This window comes from Danio aesculapii, chromosome 19, assembly GCF_903798145.1.
Source record: "Danio aesculapii chromosome 19, fDanAes4.1, whole genome shotgun sequence".
NCBI lineage: Eukaryota > Metazoa > Chordata > Actinopteri > Cypriniformes > Danionidae > Danio > Danio aesculapii.
Window position 1 is genome coordinate 40,817,932 of NC_079453.1, and position 22,920 is coordinate 40,840,851.

A 22,920-nucleotide genomic window follows, 5' to 3' on the forward strand; every position below is an offset into this window, starting at 1 on the left:
TCATTCCGAGCTGGGATCTGGTGATTCTGGGAGTCGGTTCTCTAACAAGGCAGCTAAAGACCATCGCCCCTAGCATCTGTCGCTAGAGAAGTCAGAGGAGCGAGGTTTACCTGCATAGCACTTCATTAGCTGGCCTCAGCTACATGTGCAGCTCTACAAACTTGGAATTGTGAGAAATAAAGTCAGAGCTGTGATATATAAACTCAATATTGTGAAGGAAACAAGTCAGAATTTCAGCAAATATTCTGAATTAAAGAAACAGCCAGGATTGCAATATATAAACTCCAATTGTGATGGGGAAATGTTTTGAAGATATAATCATTGCACTTTTAGAAATGGCCTCAAACTTAAAATAGCAGAACATAAACTTATAATTACAAGAAAAAATGTCAGAAATGTAAGCCTTATAGTTGGAACTCTAAGAGTTTTTTGGATTATTATTCTGCACAGAAAACATGCTTCCGTTGAAACGTATATACAATAAAACACACTCATTCTGTAAATAATATCCAATTTGAGTTCCATTGAAAATAACATCATACAGCACATGATGTTATTTAAAATAGAGCTCAAATAGGATCACATTTAAAGAGGACTTATTATGTCCCTTTTTCAACATGTAAAATAAATCTTGGATGCCTCTAGTGTGTGTAAGTGAGGTTTCAGCTGAAAATACTGCAGAAATATTATTACTATATAACTCTTTGAAACTGGCTTCAGAGCTTTGATCGGAATTATGCCGCTTTGGTGACTGTCGCTTTAAAATTCAAATGAGATATGATCTTATGAAAACTAAGAGGGCGGAGCTACAAATTCCTATGCATCTAGTGGCAGATTCAAAACCAAGACTAACGTCCTATGCTAATGAGGGAGAGATTGTCACTAATTGGCAGGGCTTTCCCCCTCTGATGACACATACAAATAATGTCAATCAAAGTGTGTCTGCAGACTGTTTTAAGCAAGCGTCATTATAAAAAATTAAATTCATACAGGTTTATCATTAGAAGCTGGTTATATTCACATTCACTTGCATGTTTAAACCCCTTAAAAAAGTTATTTTTGCATATTAGGTCCTCTTTATTAGCAGCAGACCACACCGGGTGCCACTCCTGTCAGCTAAAAACAGGAAACTGAGGCTACAATTTGCACAGGCTCACCAAAACTGCACAATAGAAGATTTGAAAAGTGTTGCCTGATCTGATGAGTCTCCATTTCTGCTGTGACATTCGGATGGTAGGGTCAGAATTTGGCATCAAAAACATGAAAGCATGGATCCATCCTGCCTTGTATCAACTGTTCAGGCTGGTGGTGGTGGTGTAATGTTGTGGGGGATATATTCTTGGCACACTTTGAGCCCATTAGTTCCAATTGAACATCGTGTCAACACCACAGCCTACCTAAGTATTGTTGCTGACCATGTCCATCCCTTTATGACCACAGTGTACCCATCTTCTGATGGCTACATCCAACAGGATAACGCACCATGTCATAAAGCACAAATCATCTCAGACTGGTTTCTTGAACATGACAATGAGTTCACTGTACTCAAATAGCCTCCACAGTCACCAGGTCTCAATCCAATAGAGCCCCTTTGATTTGTTCATTCCACAGCTATTGCAGTGTTCACATACGCCAAAACAGATCATATTAAGGGGGGGAAACAAGTCCAAATGAGCCAGATTTGAATGCCCGGAATGCCCTAAATGAGCACATGCTTTCCCAGCACCATTTCCGTACTCCATCTTTACAGATACTAGGATCATTGAAACTGAATAATGATAAATAAATCCAGTGTGGTCAGAGGTTTGACAATGATGAATAAGATGTGCATTATCAATCACAAATAAAAAAGAAAAGAAAAAAAGTGTGTCATCTCACTCTCCCTCCCTCCTCCGATTCCAGCCCTACTTTCCTGGTTTGTGTGACTCCAATTCCCGGCTTTAAATAACATTTTTCTGCATGACCGAGCGAGACAGATATCCTTCTTGACATATGACAAAGACGCCATCCAGAACTAATTTCTCCGGCAGAACATACTGTACAATGTTTAAATAGGATTTTGTTGGATATTGATTGAAAATTGATGTTTTTTGGGGTGGAGGTCGTGTATGAACACCACACACAACACTTCTTAAGCATTTTTTTTTCCAGTTATGCAAAGTTCTGTCTTTTAGGCTGACTTTCATCAAATTAAATCGGCGTGCATGGCAGAAAGTTTGTTTGAATGTGAGAACAATAACTGCAAGTGATTGGCATTTAAGCGCTAAGTGAGAGGCCATTAGATCGATTCAGTCTTGCGTGATATGCTATGAAGGGCGTATTACATTTGACACTTCACATCATGCTCCATAAAATAAAAGTCATTCGATGACTATCATATTGAATGTCATTCAATGTGCTAATTCTTGCACTTAGCAATTTTGATCCTTAATAGGCATTAAGGAGGAACTGAGAGATTTTGATTTTGCAGTTTGACTGATTCGTTTCACAGGGTCATCAGAAGACTGTCTACACTTTAACAATATAAACTGTAATGTTCTTTACTGTAATATCCAGTATTTAAAGGGGAACTGTTTGCTATTCTCTACAACAAAAGCATCTTAGAATGTTCCTCAAGAGATCATCAGATAACAATAGCTGTAAATGAGGCATGAACCAGTATGAAATATTGTATGATACAGGGAAGTGATTATTTACAGCTTTGAAACAAGTTTTACAGTGTAACATAAGTTTAATGAACATTGTTTTTAAAGAAAGTACGTCAGATTTCTTATTGAAAATTAATACAAGCAATAATTTTGTGTTGTTGCCACAAACAAAATACTTAAACTTAATTTTAAAATAAAATGTGTAATTTTAGGCATCAAAACATATTCAATATAAAAGATGAATATTGTAAGAACTTTCTGTATTTAACAACTGTAATTGGGTTCACATATAGTGTATAAAAGTGCATGGAAAGCACCAGCACATCGATTCCTTCACCATTTTGCATCTTTGACATTTGTCGTTGCTAGCAGACCATCAACCATTTTCTCAGAGGTCAAGCTGACAAAACATTGGTGCAGCTCTGATACAAGTTTTATTTATGGAGAAAATTCAAAAAGCACTGCAGTGTTTGGGTGTTCGGTGTTTGTCTAAGGTAATTAGTCTATCAAAATGGGTTTATTCCATTCACTCTCAGAAATAAAGATACAAAATCCGTCACTGAGGTGGTAGCTTTTCAAAAAGAACTTTTTACTGTATGTACCACAAGGTACAGAATTGTTCTTTTTTGTTCCTTAAAGGTACATATTAATGCCTAAAATTATACAAATATGTACCTCAAAGTACCGTAAAGATATAAAAGTGAACCTTAAAGGAAAAATTAAGCACTCAGTCAAGTTTACATTATGTTGTACATTGGATTCCACTTTAATGAAAATATATTAAACAAACTTAATTAACATAACCATTTAGAAGAATGCATGTTTTACTATAGATTTTAGACCTTGGGTGCCGCCATCTTGGAATGTTGCTGGCATATTCCCATTTCAAGTCAATCAATTCGATCTCTAAACATGTATGAAGGAAGTAAAAATGTGCCATGCAAAAAAACGTGCCATGAAAAAAAAACGCACCGATCTTAGTTTGGTTAGAACAGGAAAAGCTCCTATTACGTTAGCACCGGATCTTACTGAAACCATGGTTGAAACCCATACAGGCAGTCAGGCAACATAAGTGGACCAAAGCGCATCAAATGATCGGTAATTAACAGAGAAAAAAATCTAAATAAAATAAATAAATACTTTTATATTAAACACACATCTGATGCTTGTATTTGCACCAGCTCCACGTCCACATCGTCACGCATAGGGCTAAATTAGGCTTTACGGTCTCCATGTTTAGTCCTTTACTTCCACTGTCTCTGTATAGCTGAGGGAACGGAACCAACCCCAGGAAGTCAGACACAGCGACATTCTGAGATAGCAGTGCCCCAGGTCTAAAATCTATAGTAAAACATGCCGTTTTCTGCTGAATGGTTACATTAATCGAGTTTGTTTAATATATCTTCATTAAATGGAAATCAATTTACAAAATAATGTAAACTTCACTGAGTGCTTCGTTTCCCCTTTAAAAGTACCAAAGTGTACCCTAAAGGTGCTAATGTTCAGCACAAAGTGTACCTTTTCAAAAGATACTACCCCAGTGACAGATTTTGTACCTTTACTTCTGAGAGTGTACAAAGTATTAAGCTGATTGATCATTTCTTGTCATGTGACTTGTGTTAGAAAAAATTAATGTTGTTAAAAATTACCTTTGAGAACGCAAATGCAAATACAATCAACACAAATATAGAATATTTAGATATGGAAGTTTGTGTATTATCAGCATTGGTTTTATTTTATTTTAACTAAATAATTTTAGACTAAAACAACAGTTGTTTCCTTGTTAACTAATTGAAATAAGTACACTTAAAATTTTTATGTTTGCACTATTATACAAACTCCAATATATCACCATTCAGAGGTCATGTCATTGATGTTGCATTAAAAAAACTTTACAAGGCTCTAGAGAGCTTCTAAAAGCCCAAACAATCACCCTGTCCTTGCTAAACACAAACTTCCATACAAAACAGCCGAAATCAAAATAGACAAGATAACACACTTCACCTGAGGGGTTGTAGCCAAACATGCCCCTGGTTGTTCTTGTAATGGGCTCCAAAGTGGTTAACATCCTCTTTGTGTACTTCTGGTGCCATTAAGAGGTAATCTAGGTCAGAGCCCCAAAGCCGGAGCCAAAACTCTAAAGCAAAAGATGCTTGATGGTTTGTGAGAGCATCAACAGAGGCAGTGAATCGTGGGATACTCCTTCAGAACTAGAAAAAGCAAGGTAGTTCACTCAACAATGAAAATTCTGTCACCATTTATTCACCCAATACTAATAAAACATATTGCTTCAAACTTTGAGGTTTTTTTTTTTTTTGTTAAATACAAAAGAAGAAATTTGGAAGAAAACTTGAAACACACAACCACTAACTTCCATACAGTAGCATCTGTTTTTCCAACTATGGAACTGGCTGGGTGCCAGCTTTCTTTAAATTATCTTCTTTTCTGTTTAACTGAAGAAATAAACTCTAAATAAAAGGGTGAATCTGAGTAAATCTCAATTATCCTAAAAATCAAGGTTGAATTGGAGTAAAAAACTTATAAATAGTCATTACATTTTCATTGCAGGGCGACCTATTCTTTAGGACTAGCTTATATGGTAGGTCTGTAACCATAAATAGATGTGTGGCGAATAGAGAAATGGTTCTGTGTCAATTCTGAGACTTTCAGATTGGATTGGGATTCATTCTTGAACTCATTTCAAACTTATCTTTTACCCATAGATGGCATTATATTCTGCGCACATTCAATTCACATTACATTTGAGCCTAAAATAATCATTAATCGAGCGTATCATTAGTTCAGACAAGACACAACCATCAATCTTGCTTCAGTTCTGAAAACATTTTGTCACCTTGGAATTATAAGGTTCTATCTGCGTTCTGAATGGTTTTGAGATATTGAGCTTGAAATATTTTGCATTCCATATAGCAAACAGTATGTGTGTAACATATGTTTTTTAAATAAAAAAGTCTTAAAATGTAAACAACTTATAAAAAAAACATCCCATAATGTAAATAAGTTGTCCTTTAATAAGAATATGTCATTAACTCAATTTTGACAGAAATGTCAGATAGAACCTTATAATGCTAAGGTTCATCAATCTGGATCTGACATCTGTTTGAGCGCTCTATTTAAGTGATGTTTTATAAACAAATTTCGGGAGAAGCATGATCATTCTTTGATGAGGCTAATTCATCACAGACAATCATACTATTATCCAATCAGCTCAAGACCAAACCCCTATAAATAGTCAAACACATCATACCTCCATTTTCTCTTGACTTCAGCATCCCTCTACCACCCCAACTCCACACTATTAAATCCGATACCTACTTAAATCTGAGGGGGGAGCGTTCTGGAGCCCGGCTAGACACTGAGCTCGGACCCTATCTCTCTCTATCCTGATAAGGGGAATAACACGAGTTAAGGTGTCTTTTCGAGCTCAGAGCTCTCTCTCCAGACAACACGCATATTCTATTCAGTCAAATAGAGTGAACTCGTGAAATGATACTGGTCTATCTTTAGCATTCGGTGCTCGCCAATTCTACACTATGTCCACCATCGCCAACTCCTCCTAGAACCTTTCTCATATCAGTTTGAAGTATTAGCTAAGTATATAGTAAACAGCCTTATGTCTATGAAATTGTTTATGAACACTTATTATGCTGCATTCACACCAGACGCGAATGAAGCGTGAAGTGCGAGTTACATGTCAAGTCAATGCAAAGACGCAAATAGACATCCTGCATACGTGCGAATGAAGCAGCATGAGTTGAGCATTTTGTGCGCAAAACGCACGAGTTGGAAATCTCAACTTTTGCAGACATTCGCGCCGCATTAACCAATCAGGAGCTTGCTCTTGTAGGGGCGTGATTATGACTAGTGCCTATTGTTGGTGTCCCAAGGAAAAGTCCTCTTACCGACACCAGACAGTAGTTCATAAAACTTGGCTCGGCTCAGTTGGAAGCACCGCTGAAAGCTTCCATCATCTAGGTACAGTTTCTGGAGGAGTTGATGAACTCACAGAGCTGGGTACACCTAAGAATGGATCTAGTGGACTCAGACATGGCTTCAGCTGAATATACGCGGTTTTTCAGCCTTCCTAAAGCACATAAACACATCTAAACTCTCAATAAAATACATGTTAGCCATTTAGCAAGGAAGCTATTATTATTATAGATAAGATATTATTAACACGCGAACAACATGATTTATTTGCATACTGGTATGATACTTTTTTGGTATGATACATACTTTTTATCTGCGACTGGTATGAACACAGCATTAGTCCGTTATTTATCAGTGGTCGCCACACCTGAATGATCCGCCAATTATTCCAGCATATGTTTTCGCAGCAGATGCCCTTCCAGCTGCAACCCAGTACTAGGAAATACCCATATACTCTCGCATTCTCTCTCTCTCACACACACACACACAAACGCACACACACACACACACACACACACACACACACACGCACGCACACACACACACACACACACACACACACACACACACACACACACACACAAAGGCCAATTTCTTTTAGTGCATGCCTTTAGACTGTGGAGGAAACCGGAGCACCCGAAGAAAACCCACGCAAACTCAACACGGAAATGTCAACTGACCCAGCTGGGGTTCGAACTGGTGATCTTCTTGCTGTGAGGAGAGTCGTGCTTACATTAATATGGCAGCACAAAAGTCAAGAACCAAGTATTTGACCACTTACTGTTCATCAGTTAAGCGTCAAGTTAAAATTCAACCTAGAGTGCCATCTGCTGTTTAAAATTAAGCCTAGAAACGATTCCAGAAACAACCGTGATGAAATTTGTAAAATATATATATATATATTATTTCACAAAAATTGCAACGAATCAATTTATCATCCCACCACTAATTAATGGTGTATTATTTCATGATTGTTGCATGTCAGATTGTGAGGTGAGTCCAGGGGGAAGTTGGGTAACAAAGCACAACATCTTAATGTCATTCTGTACAATACACATTTTAGGAAATGCTGGTCACAACTGAAAGAGCTGAGTGGGCAGTGTAAGGTTGCGTTGACATTTTCATTGACACGTGAAATTGAAATGTCTCTGCAGAAACCCCAGGAAGCACTTGTGGTAATATCTGAAGGCGTTTCCCCCTCCCCTTCTTCTCTGTGGAAAATGAGGTGACAAATAAAGCCTAAGAGTATGATAGAAAAAGGGGAAATTGGAAAGTGCTTATTCCTATGGTGAACTTTTAACACACCCATAATAACTGGCTACTTTATTAGACGCATCTATTCAACTGCTCATCTTTCCATCAATCTATATTTATATTATATATGTATATAATGAGCTGTTTAACTTGGAATCAAATCAGTCCTTTCAAACATGTAGATGTGGCCAGTAAGCAATCTGGGATTCACTTTTTCTTCAGAAGTTTGGGTAATACAGAGGTGCCCAAATTCGGTCCTGGAGGGCCTGTTTGCTACCTTGCAAAGTTCAAGCTTAGTGACCAGCAAAATCGCATCACGTGACTGCGTGAGAGCAATCGAAGATCAAAACATAACCTCTCTGGACATAATTTTTTTTTTTAAATGGACCAATTGCTCGCTTTTTAAATGTCTAATGATCTGGAGATATCCTGCCCTTTTTCACATGCACAAACTCTAGTGTGACTGTGGAATTAGGCTTTCTAGAAACATACTTTCAGGTGTGTTAAGGCAAGTTGGAGCTAAAATCTGCAGGACACTGGCCCTCCAGGACCAAGTTTGGGCACCCGTGGTGTAATACTGTACATAGGCATGCCTCATATTCTGTCTCTCATTTATTGTTTAAACTTCAGTTTTCAGTAGAAACACTTGACTAGTTATGAAGTTATATGTAAAAATATGTTATTATCGGTCGCATTTCCACATGCTTTCAGATGTAGCAGCAACATAGAGACAAAGGTTCAGAGGTAGTTTACTGAGAACCTTCGCAAGCAGCTGACATTAAAGGAAAAATTAACTATGTTTTTATAATCACCTGATTAAATAATTTGCAATCATGAACATGATTTTGCGTAGCTTGTCAGTGAACTACAGCTCTGTGTACCAAATGCTGCTTCATCTGAAACCATGCGCTTAAAATTTAATGCTAATTACAGAACCAACTTCACTTGCAAAATCAGCACACACAAACTATCAATTAACTCTGCACACCTACGTTTAATACTGAAATATAGTTAGTTGCAGTAAAATATAGCAGTATAATGCCCTGAGCTTTTAGATTTCTGTATTTTGGACTCATTTCTAAAAGGTATAGAGCACTGCATAGCTGATGTTTTCTTAGCATGTAATAGCATTACCCTAGCAATGACTGGAGGTGGGGAAAGTGTACTCTTTAATTTTCTCCCAAGTCTAGACACAAATCCATATGTAAAATAAGTCATATGGAAATCCTGTTAAATCAAAGCACATGTAATAAAATCAGACAGTGAGGCTGGTCTGACAGGCATGAGTGCAGTAGCACAGGCTCAAAGTCAACCCACAGAGCTGTTTTTTTGTAGCACAAAGAGCTAATCATTGAGACGCCTGCCACAGGCTAGCACTTTCAGCGAAGTAGATTTCTCGCAGCATCATCAAAAACAGCATTAAAGTCGAGACTCGAATAACACGCACAACCTTCAATTAAGAGCCGATTTAATTCAGGTCCAGGGGCTTCTGCTCAAGAATGTGGCTCATTCAACGTCTGCCTTTCTTCTGCCCAAGGGTACTGCACTGCAGGTTAGACAACAAAACACATCCTCTCTTTTAAAGTACATGTGCTTAGAAGTATTAAAGACGACTTCTATTCAGAAGCATCAGCGATGATGCGAAAAAGTATATCATTGTGAATTGTTGTTCAAAAGCATAGTTCATATGCTTAACATATACATTTGGTCTATATACTGCACATATTACAGGAACTAGCGTAAAATTTTTGCCTGCTCTGTTAAACATGACTTGAAAAATATTTGAAAGAATAAAAAATACCACATATGGGCTAATAACCTTGATTTTAACTGTATAAGGGTGCTTTCACACTAGCACTTTTGGTCTGCACCCAGGTTCGTTTGACATCAGAGTTCGGTACTTTTAGCTAGTGTGAACGCTGTCTTCAGAACTCTGGTGCATACCCATGAACCGTACCCGAGTCTGCCTGAAAGAGGTGATCTGGGGTACGGTCAGTGCGAACTTTAGTCCGGTTCACTTCTGATATGAACACAATCATACAAACTATCATTTCATATCGTTTCACATTCATTCGTGTGTGTGTGTGTGTGTGTGTGTGTGTGTCTGTGTATCACTTAGTGTACCCTGGTGACAAGCGAGACTGAGGCAGGGCAAACACAGTGATAATGTCTGCTTGTCTCCTCCAAAAACAGCTTCTGCGGACATCGCATTATGTTCTGAATGTTTATAATATTTTTGCGGCAGATGGACGCGAGACGCTTTCTGTATGTCCAAAACCAGTCCAAAAGACTGTGATATCCGCATGTCTTTCCATTTTGACGCTTCGTTTTCGTGGCCGTTACCTAGCAGCAGCCGTACACACAACAGCAGCTCGATGACGCAAGTGCACCAGGGTTCAGAAGAAAAAAAAAAAGAGTGTGAACACAAACCAACTGAGAAGGTGGCAAAGGGGGGACAATCGAACTTTGGTACGATCCAGGCAATTGAACCAAGTGTGAAAGCACCCTAAAACTATTATGGACCAGAGCACAGCAGCAAATAACCAATAATTTGGCATTTTATTTTATTTTCTACTAAGCAAATTTAAAGCAATATGTTTTTAATCTAAAATGATGAATTTTCTAATTCATCATTTTAAATGATTATTACTTATTCATTATTATAACTTATTCATTATTTATTATTCCTTTACACATACAAGTACATGTTTTATAAGTATAAGATTAATTTTTACATATTGTAAATTTACATTTTTTAACTAACATTTTAACTCCACACTACCTGACAAAAGTCTTGTCGCTTATCCAAGTTTTAGGAACAACAAATAATATCTTGACTTCTATTTGATCATTTGGTATCAGAAGTTTTTTATATGAAAGGTAAAGGCCTCTAGATTGTTTATTTTACCAAAATAAAATATGATCACGTCATGATTTTTAATTATTTAATTAGGACAGTAAGGTCTGACTTTCCTTAGACAAAAGTCTTGTCATGTAACAGAAATAATGTACAGTATAGAATATAAAGTCATGGTGCAGTGGAAAAGGAATTAATATTGTGTATGACTCCCATGAGCTTGGAGGACTGCAGCCATACATTTGCAATGACTCAAATAAATTCTAAATAAATTCATCTGGAATGGCAAGAAAAGCGCTCTTGCAGGACTCCATCCCTAGACATGCTCAATAATGTCCATTTCTGGTGACTGGGCTGGCCAATCCTAGGGCACCTTGACCTTCTTTGTTTTCAGGAACTTTGATGTGGAGTATGAAAAGGAGCGCTATCCTGCTGAAGAATTTGCCCTCTACTGTGGTTTATAATGTAATGGGCAGCACAAATGTCTTGATACCTCAGGCTGTTAATGTTGCCATCTACTCTGCAGATCTCTCGCACACCCCCATACTGAATGTAACCCCAAACTATGATTTTTTCCTTCACCAAACTGATTTTTGCGAGAATCTTGAGTCCATGCAGGTTCCAATAGGTCTTCTGCAGTATTTGTGATGATTGGGATGCAGTTCAACAGATGATTCATTGGAAAAAAAAAAAAAAGTACCTTTTGCCACTTTTCAAAATGATCAATGAAAAAGTCAAGTTATTATTTGTTGCTCCTACAACTGGGGTTAACGACAAGACTTTTGTCAGGTAGTGAACAAAAGTAGACACTTTCATTAAGTATGCCTATTTATGTATATAAAATCCCCTTTGTGCATTTAATCTGTCAATTGTCAATTACTTTATAAACCCTTCACAACAAATTCCTGCTTCAGCATACAGTAAGTACACAAATGACTACAATCCAGCAACTGATTAGCCAACTAGATCAGTCACTGTTCAATTAGGTTAAATGCTGGTATTGTTTAGCTGACAGCTCATAACAGCTGGCGATGGGCCCTGAGCAAGCTATGAATGGAATCAGTTTAATGAACAAAGTTGGCTGTATATATGCTGTTCCTAACTATACAGCTACCCCACTTAATAGATCAGATTGGCCGAATAAATTGAGCAAGAGCATGAGAAGCCAGTCAGAACTGATTTATCCAGCAGCTCATAAGCTGATCTGTGCGGTTTCATTGTTCATTTTCTCCCAGAACACAAGATACATTGTAACAGGGAATGTTAAATATTAAAAGTATGCTAGCCTGACAGTTAAGAACAGTTAAATACCACAGGAAACAACAATAAATCAAGAAAACAGAACTAGAAAGCTTTAAACTTAAACTTTAAACTTAAAGTTGAAGGTTCCAGTTTAAAGTAGTTAAAAGAATGTTGCTTAGATGCTTTAAAAATTGCTTGCATACTTTTAGCATTATTCGCCAACGTATTCGCCACCCATCCATCTATCCATCCATCCACCTATCCATCGTTCAATCTATCCATCCATTGTTCTATCCATCGTTCCATCCATCTATCCATCATTCTGTCAATTCATAGTTCTATAGTTCTATCCATAGTTCTATCCATCAATCCATCCATCATTCTATCCACCTATTGTTCTATCCATCTATCCATTGTTCTATCCACCTATCCATTGGTCTACTCATCGTTCTACCCATTAATTCATCCATTGTTTTATGCATCCATCATTCTATCTACCTATTGTTCTATCCATGTATCCATTGTTCTATCCACCTATCCATTGATCTACTCATCGTTCTACCCATCAATTCATCCATTGTTCCATCCAACTATCCATCCATTGCATACTTCTAGCATTATTCGCTAACATATTCACCACCCATTCATCATTCTATCAATCCATCAATTGTTCTATCCATCTATTCATGGTTCTATCCATCCATTGTTCTATCCATTATTTTATTCATCTATCCACCATTCTATCCATTCATATTCCACCCATTCATCATTTCATCCATCTATCCAATCCATCCATCGTTTTATCCATACATCCATAATTTTATCCATTATTCCATCAATCCACCTATTGTTCTATCCATCTATTGATTGTTCTATCCATCTATCCATTTTTCTATACACCTATTTATTGATCTACTCATCGTTCTACCCATCAATTCATCCATTGTTCCATCCATCTATCAATCCATTGCATACTTCTAGCATTATTCGCTAACATATTCACCACCCATTCATCGTTCTATCCATCCATCTATCGTTCTATCCATCCATTGTTCTATCCATTATTCTATTAATCTATGCATCATTCTATCCATTCATAGTTCCAGCCGTCCATCATTCCATCCATCCATCCATCCATGCATCGTTTTATCCATTCATCCATCATTTTATCCATCCATCATTCTATCCATTATTCTATCTACCTATTGTTCTATCCATCTATCCATTGTTCTATACACCTATCCATTGATCTACTCATTATTCTACCCATCACTTCATCCATTGTTCCATCCATCTATCAATCTATCCATCCATTGCATACTTTTAGCATTATTCGCTAACATATTCACCACCCATTCATCATTCTACCCATCCATCTATTGTTCTATCCATTATTCTATTCATCTATCCATTATTTTATCCATTCATAGTTCCAGCCATCCATGATTCCATCCTTCCATCCATCCATCCATCCATCCATCTATCGTTTTATCCATACAACCATTATTTTATCCATCCATCATTCTATCCATTATTCCATCTATCCATCTATTGTTCTATCCACCTATTGATTGTTCTATCCACCTATCCATTGATCTACTCATCGTTCTACCCATCAATTCATCCACTGTTCCATCCATCTATCAATCCATTGCATACTTCTAGCATTATTCGCTAACATATTCGCCACCCATTCATCGTTCTATCCATCCATCTATCGTTCTATCCAGCCATTGTTCTATCAATTATTCTATTCATCTATCCATCATTCTATCCATTTAAAGTTCCATCAATCCATCAATCTATCGTTTTATCTATACATCCATCATTTTATCCATCCATCATTCTATAGATTATTCTATCTATCCACCTATTGTTCTATCCATCTATCCATTGTTCTATCCACCTATCCATTGATCTACTCATCATTCTACCCATCAATTTCTCTATAGTTCTACCCATCCATCCATCATTCTATCCATTGTTCTATCCATCCATCCATCCATCAGTCCATCCATCCAGAAGCATGTTGCGAAGATGCGTTAAAAATTGCTTGCATTCTTCTAGCATTATTCGCTAACATATTTCATGGTTTTAAAGTCCGCATGGATCAGAAGCTACAACTTTTTTTTTTCGTATTATGACACAGTTTCCAGAGGAATGGAATATTAAATAAGAAAACAATTGGTGTGGCTTGTTTTTTGTACTACAAGCTCATTGGATGTAGTAAAGTAGGCATTTCATTCAGAAAGTTTGGGATAGGGATAGATACTTTAATTCTGGCACCTCTCCTGTTCAACCTTTATTTGCTCCCACTGAGCCAAATAATGAGAACCAAATCTCTTACCAAAGCTATGCTGATGACACTCAGATCTACTTAGCCATATTGCCTAATGACTTCAGCCCCATTGACAACCTCTGCCAATTTATTGATGAAATGAACAGTTGGATGTGCCAAAACTTTCTTTAGTTAATCAAAGAAAATGGTTCAACAAAGTCATTGCATTCGGTCACAGAGATGAGGTTCTCAAGGTAAATGTGTACCTTGGCTCTAAGGGTCAAACAACAAAAAATAAGGTCAAGAATCTTGGTGTGATTCTGGAGTCAGATCTGAGCATCAATAGTCAAATCAAAGCATTAACTAAATTGACATACTATCGTCTCAAAAATATTGCAAGAATTAGATGCTTTGTCTTTAGTGAGGGCTTAGAGAAACTTGTTCATGCTTTTATCAGCAGCAGGGTGGATTACTGTAACGGCCTCCTCACAGGCCTTCCCAAAAAGACAGTCAGACATTTGCAGCACGTCCAGAACACTGCAGCCAGGATTCTGACCAGGACCAGAAAATCAGAGCACATCACACATGTCCTCAGGTCTTTACACTGGCTCCCAGTTACATTCAGAATAGATTTTTAAGTATTATTACTTGTCTATAAATCACTAAATGGCCTAGGAACACCATACATTACAGATATGCTCACTGAACACAAACCTAATAGATCACTCAGATCTTCAGAATAATATAAATTAGAAATTCCAAGAGTTCAGTCAAAGCAGGGTGAATTCGCCTTCAGCTATTATAACACCCGCTGCTGGAATCAGCTTCCAGGAATGATCAGATGTGCTCCAACTAGGCATGTGCCGGTATCACATTTTCATGCTGCGATTAATTGATTGAGCTTTTATCACGGTATACGGTATTATCACGATATTGTAATTTTACTAGAGAAACAGGTAAAAAAACAAAAAAAAACTTCAATAAAAAAACTTTAATAACTTTTTAATTAACTAAAAGTACTTCAAACATTTAAATACAAATAAATATAAATAAAACAATACACAATATAAAAGTAAACTTGAGCAATTATATCAAAGTGAATGTGCAAAAGGGAAACCGTCTTCGTAATCCCTCTGCATTTTTTTGGAACCCAAAATATTTCCAAACTTCTGACTTTAACCTTTTTGAAGGGGGATAAATTGTCGGCAGCGTTCCTCCTTCCGCCATGCTTCTTCTTCGTGTGAGCAGGGCTGGACTGGGGCAAAAAAAAATCGGCCCTGGCATTTTGGGCCAGAGCGGCCCACTAAATTTAATCAAAATGCTATCTATCTATGCATGTCCAATATTTTTATCAACTCATATTCTATAAAACACAAAAGCCATATATATGAAATAAATAAATAAATAAATACAAACTTTAATCTCAATTTAATTTCTGTATACTGTAGATAAAGATATTTGTTGAGTTCTAAAAAATACACTATTCATTCATTTATTTTTCTTCGCAAAAGTCCCTTATTTATCAGGGGTTGCCACAGTGGAATGAACTGCCAACTATTCCTGCATGTTTTATGCAGCAGATGCCTTTCCAGCCACAACCCAATATTGGAAACCACCCATACACACTCATTCACACACACTCATACACTACAGCCAATTTAGCTTATTCAATTATAAACATAACAAAAACTGCCTGCTAAAGCATGGGTAAATCTTCAAAGGGAACAGTGTTACATTTTAACCTCTTTCACCTCATCCTGCTTGCTGTTTCACTATCTAAACAATGAAAACATAATATAAGTCAAATTTGATTCATTTTGATATTATGATTAACAGACACCAAACAGCCTCGTGTAGCTGCATATTTTTATGAGCATCATCTTCACACTGCATATTTATAACAAAACAGGGCTTAAATATAACTGTCTCCTTTCATTTCCATTGAAAAGAATGAACTTTACCCTGTCTCTTTTGCAGAATATCAGTTTTAATAACCAATAATGGCCATTATAACAGTATAACGTACATTAAATTTAAACGATAAGGTAAGCAATCAGTCAATGTGCAGAATCAGTGTATGTGGTTACATAAATTAATATATTAGCTTTGCACTCAGCCAAAACAGTTAACTGAGAACAAGTGATTCAAAAGACATAAGAATTGTTAGATAGAGACAACAAGATGAATTCAATATCACGTTTAACAGCTATAGTGAGATGAGATCATCCAGCAGATGAACTGTCTGACATGCACTATACTCTGACCTGGGGTTTATGCTCACCCGCTGAACTAGTGGCTGCAGCTCTGGGCAGAGAGTGTGTGGTCACGTGATTTGCGTTTTTAGCCGTGTACTAGAATGAACAGAGAACTTTTCAGAATCGCTAAATGAAACGCCGGTGTATTTCCCGCGATTTCTCTGCGCCTCCCTTGCGTTTCTTCTCTCTGACTCTCGACTATTTTGACAAATACACACAGACAACGCACGCTCACACGGAGTCCAAAATAGGAGTTTGTGATTGGGCCAGCCCAATGTCAATACCGAAAAAAGCCAATGGGCTGCAGGGTGTCACAGGGGCCGGCCCGGTCTGTCTGTCCGGGAAAAAAAGCATCTACTTTCAGAGAGTCACAGATCACAGCAGCGTCAAGGCAGAAAAAAACGATAGGCTGCTAAGCCTTTTATGGGCCGATCAGATCATAAGACGATGATCAGCCCGGCCCAAAAAGTACGTCGGCCCACCGGGAAAGTGCCCAGTCTGCCAGATGGCCTGCGTGTGAGGATTATAGTGCGGTGGCAGCGGCGGCGCGCACTGCGCACACAGGGCTTCTACATGTGGGGATTGTTTACATCAGAGTGCGCATCAGTTCTGCGCAGCATATACGCAGTGTTTCTTCAAGCGGTTGATGGAAAATAAGCTAAGGCGCGTTCTAAGAATATAAATTCGGATCTATTATTTTTCACGGTATTGTGAAGTGCCCGCGATAACAATATCGTGCATATTCATTACCGTGATTTATCGCATTACCGAATACCGGCACAAGCCTAGCTCCAACATTAGGCACATTCAAATCAAGACTGAGAACGCATCTGTTTAGCTGTTCCTTTACTGAATGAGCAGTGTGCTACGGCAGACAGACACACTATTATTTCTTTCTTTTCATTCATTGAGAACCTGTTTTAACACATTTCAATCTGTTTTTAATCACGTTTACTATTTTGTTTTTATTTTCTTATACTTGTCTCTTTTATTTCTGTTTATGTAAAGCACTTTGACTTGCCACTGTGAATGTGCTAAATAAATAATTGTGCCTTTCCTTTAACAACTGTACTTATACAGATAGTCATCTACATAAAAAATAAAAATAAAAACATGGATACTGCATGTTTACTACAATAAAACTATGATTAAACTAATAATCAATTAACTTTGGATTGAATGATGCTAAGAATTGTACCAGCATGACCTCTAACAAAACTCAGGTGTACTGTACTTCACGTTGCAAGTTTCACTGCATCTCATGCACAGTTAAGCATGGAAGCTTTTTAAAGTATAGTCCGTTGACCATGAATGAGAATAGACAAACTAGTGGACCGTCCTTTTCAAGCATTCAATCCACTGGCTCATGCACTCTTGTCCACATATGAGTCCACGCAGAAACAAAGATTAGGCTGCACGCCCAGCAACCACAATAGACATTGAGGCACAAGAAATGACCAGATTGTTCCCTACAATATTGATGCTGCTCTGATTGTTGTTAAAATAATGAAAATTTTAAGTTAAATGTAAAGACTGTTAGTTCTATCTATCTATATATCTGTTTATCCATCCATCCATCATTCTATCCATCATTCCATCCATCCATCTATCCGTCCATCCATGGTTCTAGCTATCTATCCATCATTCTATCCATCCATTGTTTATCCATCATTCTATCCATCTATTAATTGTTCTATCCATCTATTCATCTATCCATTCATCAATCATGTTATCCATTCATCCATCATTCTATTCGTCTATCGTTCTATCCATTCATTGTTTTATCCATCTATCAATCATTCTATCCATCCATTGTTTATCCATCATTCTATCATCTATTCATTCTTCTATCCATCTTTCCATCATTCTACCAATCATTTTAACCATCCATAAACCCATCTTTCTATCCATCCATTGTTCTGTTCATCATTCCATCCATTAATCCACTGTGCTATCCATCTATCCATCATTCTATCCATCCATTGTTTATCCACCATTCTATCAATCTATTCATTGTTCTATCCATCTATTCAGCTATCCAATCTATCCATTGTTCTATTCATCATTCTATTCATCCATTGTTTATCCATCTTTTTATCCATTTATTTATTGTTTTATCCATCCATTAATCCATCCATCCATACATACATCATTTTACACATGCATTCATCTATCCATTGTTCTATCCATCTGTCCATTGTTCTATCAATCCATCCATCCACATATCCATCATTCTATTCATCATTCCATCCATCCATACCTCTATCCATCCATCCATACATAGTTCTATCTATACATCCATTGTTGTATCCATCCATCCAACCATCATTATATCTATCCATTCATTGTTCTATCCATCTATCAATCATTCTATCCATCCATTGTTTATCCATCACTCTATCATCTATTCATTCTTCTATCCATCTATCCATCATTCTACCAATCATTTTAACCATCCATCCACCCATCGTTCTATCCATCCATTGTTCTGTTCATCATTCCATCCATTAATCCACTGTGCTATCCATCTATCCATCATTCTATCCATCCATTGTTTATCCACCATTCTATCCATCTATTCATTGTTCTATCCATCTATTCAGCTATCCAATCTATCCATTGTTCTATTCATCATTCTATTCATCCATTGTTTATCCATCTTTTTATCCATTTATTCATTGTTTTATCCATACATCCATACATACATCATTTTACACATGAATTCATCTATCCATTGTTCTATCCATCTGTCCATTGTTCTTTCAATCCATCCATCCACCTATCCATCATTCTATTCATCATTCCATCCATCCATTCATCCATACATAGTTCTATCTATACATCCATTGTTGTATCCATCCATCCAACCATCATTATATCTATCCATCTATTATTCCATCCATCTATCCATTGTTCTATCCATCTATCCATCCTTCTATTCACCCATCCATTGATCTACCTATTGTTCTACCCATCGATTCATCCATTGTTCTATCCATTCATCCATTGTTCCATCCATCCATCCATCCTTCTATCCATCTATCCATCATTCCATCCACCATCATCCATCATTCTATTCATGCATTGTTCTATCGATCCATTGTTATATAATCCATCCATCGTTCTATCCATGCATCGTTCTATCCATGCATCCATCCATCTTTCTATCAATTCATCTTTCTATTGTTCTCTTTCTATTGTTCTCTCAATCTATCCATCTACCCATTATGTAATTCTATCCATCCATCCAGCCCTCCATCCACCTGAAAAGCCTCCAGATTTCCACATATTTTATATTTCCCTCATGTGCGTCATGTCCGTTTCATATTTCGTTTGATCTGCAAGACATGACAGAGCACATTGTTCTGATTGCAAGAATGCAAGATCAAAGTCTCAAGTTTTCAAATGAATACCATTCTCTGCCACAATTTCATCAAAAAAAAGTCCCCTTTTTTTACTGCAGTTCTACTTACGAAGATGCTTTATGAGAAACTCTGCTGCCCTGAAGCAGAGAGATATACGTTGAATCATGCTCTCCGATATTACTCTGCCTTTAGGAGCTACCTGGGCTCCAGCCAGTCAATGATTACATCAAGTAGCACATTAAAAATGACTGTCCTTATTTTAAAGAGGAGTGACCGGTCCCAGCCACCAGATATTATTAAACCAATTCATCTTGTCCCTGTCCTGGCTAAAACCTTCTTCCTATTGCCAGAGATCTATTGCATTACATAAACTGTTGCTTGATCACAGGGGAGCCGGTCTGGGAAGAGGAATATGCAATAGAGCGACTCTGGCATAATGCAGCGCAGCCTCTCTCTTCCGTGGAGCACTTTCCCCCTGCTGCAGTATAGCTCTGCTCTTTATTTACACATTTTTAAAATTCTACCCATGCGAATTGGCCAGGAAAGCCATCGATCAGCAACAGAAGGGGTAGGACAATGCTCATCTGAGTGATGCTGTGCTTAACAGCTTTGTGAAAATTCTTTGTTCTCTGGCCTAATGCTGGAGGCCATAATTAGTCAAGCCGCAGATGAGCCGGAGAACAGGCATGAGAGACGCTCCTCGCCGTCTACATCAAGACATTTCCCTCCTTCAAGGGAAAGAACGCCACACAGACACCTAAAAATATAACTCAAGCTGATGTCATTGCATTTCTCTCTATATGGAGAACATCAGCGATAACATTTTGGTTGTTAGTTCAGCTTTCAGCAGCCTTCTTAAAGGTGATTTTACATGCGCATTTTGTCAGTACAGCCGGTTTTAGTAAACCTCGACCATGTGTTTTAGATGGAGCAACATTTACTGCAGAGTCAGTTCACTGATAAGCTACACAAAAAAAATAAATAAATAAATAAAAAATTCGGATATAAAATTCAATTCTAAATTCAAACTACGAATGATGTGCAGTTGAAGTCAGAATTATTAGTCCCCCTGTTTATTCTTCCCCCAATTTCTGTTTAGCAAGGAGATTTTTTCAACATGTTTATGAACACACTAGTTTAAATAACTAATTTCTAATCACTGATTTATTTTATCTTTGCCATGATAAAAGTAAATACTATTTTACTAGACATTTTTCAAAACACTTCTATACAGCTTATGCCAAGCTCAGACTGCATGATTTTAGCCCAGATTTTGACTCGCCGACAGGTTTTGAGAAATCGTCGACAAATGCCTGAAATCACAGGCAAATCGGTACTCGTGCACGTGAGTGACAATCACACAGTGTGAACTATCAAAGACGCGATCTGAGAGAGTCGCTTATGAGTCGTCGATGCCTGTGAGATATTTGGTGTGTTAAATATCTGGAGCTGTCGGCGATTCAAATCATGCTGTGTGAAATGAGTTTTGACTAAAAATAACATTGACGATTGCCTACAGCCAATGAGAGAGCAGCATTTACTTGTGTGTGTGTGTGTGTGTGTGTGTGTACCTGCAGGCCAGCGGGAGGTTGAGGGAGAAGTTAAAAACGCTCATTTTCGATTTATTTGGACCCAAGAAATGGAGGCAAAACTAGTGGAGGTTTGACAGGAGCACCTGTGTCTGTTTGATGTTTCATATAGAAAGTTAAAAAAGAAAGTTGAGGAGAAATTGCTAATTCCATTCAAATCAATTGAGCAAATATGTACATTTTCTACCCCATTAAAGGCTTCGTTCTCAATATGTAGTTAATAACAAAAGATATAATACGTGGTTTTGGCTGTGAGATGTAGGTTGGACGAAGTTGTCGGCGATTCTTCCTATTGTAAAGTCAGGCAATTTGAAAGCCCCTGTCGCGATCCATCTTGCAGTGTAAACTAAGCAGTGACAAAACGCTAGCCCAGATAGTCATGCAGTGTAAAAACATCTGTGACATGACTACTTTGAAAATCATGCAGTCTGAACTCGGCATTAAAGTGACATTTAAAGGCTTAACTAGGTTAATAAGGTTAACTAGGCATGTTAGAGTAATTAGGCAAGTTATTGTATAACGATGGTTTGTTGTGTAGACAGTCAAAAAAAAATTTGCTTAAAGGGGCTAATAATTTTGATCTTAAAAGGGGTGGGGTTTTGGTGCCACACCTCCTTTTAAAAATTTTACATTTTCATACGACCTGAACTTGTATGATTTTACACAAAGTAGCCAATAAACTTGCATTTCCTTATGAGATCAGGCTGAATCATCACATAGAATAACATGGTTTTACTCCAAACTCACCACATAACTTACATTAGCAATGATTTCATAAGCATGAGTTTATTAGTCACATTGAATCAATAAACGCAGTTAAATGTTCTGTTATAATGCAATTATTGTATGGGCATTTCCACTAGGAATTTCCTTTGCTTCTTCAGGTATTTGGAGTTTTGTAAGAGCCCTTTCTGACTTTAATCTTTACTCTGGATTTACTACTGATCTAACCACACTTCCATGACAAGATGTGGATGTGCAATCATATTTGCAATTAATTTCAATTCATTTCAATCTCCCAGCTTTAGCTTTTAGTGCTTTTTTTCTGAACTTACTCACAAAGTTCAGTAATTTACATGGAATATAAATCACATGCAACAACCCAATTGACTACCAAAATAATAATAATAATAATAATAATAATAATAATAATAATACTGATAATGATAATAATAATAATAATAATAATAATAATAATAATAATAATAATAATAATAATAATAATAATAATAATTATAATAATAATAATACTAATAATGATGATAATAATGATGATAATAATAATAATAATAATAATAATAATATATAAGAATTGCATGTAAAGAACAACATGAAGTGTCATGAAACCAAACTGAAGTAATGATAAATGAATGACCACTTTCCCTTTTATTCATTTATTTATGTTTTGCATGTTCAGAATATTCAAAAGTTTCTGGATGCAGCCTTGCTGATGCATACTGAGACTGCGTATCTCAGTGATG

General features: G+C 37.1%; 1 protein-coding gene across 6 annotated transcripts in view; it reads right to left on the reverse strand.

Moving 5' to 3' along the window:
- Positions 1 to 22,920, reverse strand: part of adgrb2 (adhesion G protein-coupled receptor B2) — a 634,025-nt gene that overhangs the window by 572,086 nt on the left and 39,019 nt on the right. The window lies entirely within an intron of this gene.